This window comes from Pteropus vampyrus, unplaced genomic scaffold (assembly GCF_000151845.1).
Source record: "Pteropus vampyrus isolate Shadow unplaced genomic scaffold, Pvam_2.0 Scaffold847, whole genome shotgun sequence".
NCBI classification, from domain to species: domain Eukaryota; kingdom Metazoa; phylum Chordata; class Mammalia; order Chiroptera; family Pteropodidae; genus Pteropus; species Pteropus vampyrus.
In genome coordinates this window covers 85,578-88,377 of record NW_011889628.1, presented here as the reverse complement: position 1 = coordinate 88,377, position 2,800 = coordinate 85,578, and the positions used below count along the sequence as shown (strand labels likewise).

General features: G+C 52.6%; 1 pseudogene; it reads right to left on the bottom strand.

Annotated features, from left to right (window-relative positions):
• Nucleotides 1–559: 559 nt before the first annotated feature.
• LOC105309775 lies at nt 560–2,800 on the bottom strand (annotated as a pseudogene).

Sequence of the window (2,800 nt, the reverse complement as noted above, 5' to 3'; positions counted from 1 at the left end):
GAGGGAAAAATAGACCGTGCACAGGGATTCACTGTGCTTATGTTTGCATAGAATGAAAACAGTGATCATGCTGTGGTAAGAGCTGGCTGAGTTTTTGTTGAACTTTAAAAATATAGTTTTTTTTTTACCGCATAATAACAGTTTTAATATTAAGCCTATAACAGTTTTAATATTAAGAAAAAAGATTTCTTCTTTTTTCTCCCCTACAAATATTTAAGACTTTATGAACAGGAGCTTGCAGTTGACTTTTCTTTCTTTCTTTCTTTCTTTCTTTTTTTTTTTTTAAATCAAGTTGCAAACTTTTATCACAAATGAAAACCGAAGTTCTTAAAAATCTCAACCGGACCAGATATGAAACAATTTAAAAATCTTTAAAGATGTATTGAGAAAAACGAGGCTTTCTTTTTTTAAACACGTTTGTCAATACTAAAAAAGAGATGTCTTTAGGTAAAAATAATAAAAACCCCATGCATAGATAATGCAGATAGTTCTAGTTATCTGGTGAACGGGCAAAAAAGCAAGCACTTAAATTAAGGTCTTTAGCTCCAATCTTTGGTAAATTTCTTATTGCTGGAATTTCATATTCCGTTCTTCCTGTTGGATGACCAAACAGGATGACGGTAGAGATGGTAAGCCGGCTTTTACTCAGCCCCGCCCTGCTCAGCCTGGGGTTTGAGGAATTCTCAGCTGGGGGATCTGCTGCTTTTGTCTCTTTGTCCTCTTTTGGTTTAGGGCATCTGCGTCGGTAACTGAAGTTACGGCGGTACTGACGTTGAGGTCGCTGCTGACCTTGGGCCTCATCTCCTTGATTTGCCTTATCTTCTTCATTGCTGTCCTCTCTAGGCTGTCTTTGGTGAGAAGGGCCTCTGCGGAATCGTGGTCTACAGCCTCGATGCATATTCTGTCTCACTGGTCTACCGCGTTCTCCTGCACCCCGGTTATCAGCTCCCTGCGTCGCTTCTCCTTGCACAGGAGGGTTGGAATACTGTGGTCCACGCCCATAGGGGCTCCGCCCATGTGTTGTAAGGTGGGAACCCTCGCCTGCGGTAGCGCCGGCGCCGTTGGGCCTGGCCTTTGGGAGCACTCTCGGATCCCTCATTATTCCCCGCACTCTCAGTATTCTGGTAATCCTGCAGGTAACCGCGTAGACCCCCTGCGACGCGGATAGCGTCTATAATGGGCGCGGTCTGCTGCGTGGTTACCGCCTTGCACTGGAGCTCCGCCAGGGCCTGTAACACTTGCCGCCTCTGCACCCTTCTCCTTCGACAACGTCACGCTCCACAGTCTCTCTGTCTCCTGCACGGCCGACGTACTTCCTGGGGTTAGTCTTCTTTATGGCAGTCTGGTGTACAGATACATCTTCCTCGGTATCGTTCCTGTTGATGAAACCATATCCGTTTCTCACATTGAACCATTTTGCTGTTCCCAAAACCTTCGTTGCGATGACCCTCTTGTCCCCGCTGGCAGGCGCCGCCGACGTGTGGCCGCGGGGGTCGCTGCTCCCTGCGCGGCTGCTGGTGGGGCGGGCTTGGTGTCCGCAGCGCTGAGGGCGGGGGCGGCGGGCGGCTGCTGGGTCTCGGCCTCGCTGCTCACGCTCGCGGTGACGGTGGCTGGGGCCGGCTGCGCAGCTGCGACTCCGCCCGGGGCGTGATGGTAACTAGGCCGGCGGCGGCGGCTCGGGGCTCTCTGGGGTCCGCTCTCCGCTCGCGCTGCGGATCAAACTCTCTCATCTTTTCTATTTACAAAAAATTAGTGAGAACGAGACGCTAGCGCCTTCTAGCGGGCCTCGGCAACGTTCCTTTCTATTCTGACCGCAAACGGGCAGGAGGACACGCGCCCCTGGAGCCGGCTCCGAGCTCTCCTGGCGGTGAGGTCCCACTCCGGGGTCTTTGTGGCGACAGCTCGGGGCAGCCTCGCTTCCAAGCCCTGCAGCAATCGGCAACCTCGCTAAGTAGCCAAGCGGGCAGTCGTGGACAGGACCCAAATCTGTGCGGACAGATGTTAAGAAATAACACAGGGGACACACGGGAAAGGCAGGAGAGATGGTCCGCGTGTTCAAGGATCGGGGTGAGGATGACAGGGAGGTGTGAGGGCTGGGCGGACTCGATACCTGGTAATGCGGGACAAATTGTGGTGGAAGCTCAGCGACACAGGCGCCAAGGCAGCCACACCCCGTCCCTGGCCCGAGGTCTGCTTCCTGCCAGGATGTGCATAATTGGAGGAGTGTAACCGTCACAGCCAATGGACCCCAAAGCATAGTGACTTCCCGGGGGTAGAAGACAGTTTCCCAGCCAAGTAAACAGGTGAAAGTCACTCTGGCTCAGCAGCAGGAGTGGTTGGCAGGAAATTGGAGGGACAGTAAGGCTGATGGCCGTTGAAGAACTTATCGCTGACAGTTCCCAGGAGGAGAGAGCTTTGATGTGGTTTGCAGAAGAAGGAACGGGTGGGTGGCGGGACAGGGGAGCAGGCTCAGGAGCCACTGTTTAATCATTTCAGTGGCTCTGAGGTGGAGGGCATGATGCTAGCTGTCTGATGAGTGTCCTGGAGTGATTAGGGCATACTGGTAGTAGCCCCAAGTGTGAAAGCCTCAGAAAGGATGTGGGGGGGGGGCGCGGGGTGCTGTGGGCTCAAGACTGGCTGGTTTGTGTTTGAAAACTGACCCCAGGAAGAGGGTTCTTGCTCAGGAGAGGGTGCAGTGAGGAGGCAGGAGACATGTTTCAGGGTCACAGAGGACAAGGTGAGAGTGGCATATACCTGTAGGACACATCAGAGGCATGAAGTTTGCAGATGCCTGGAACAT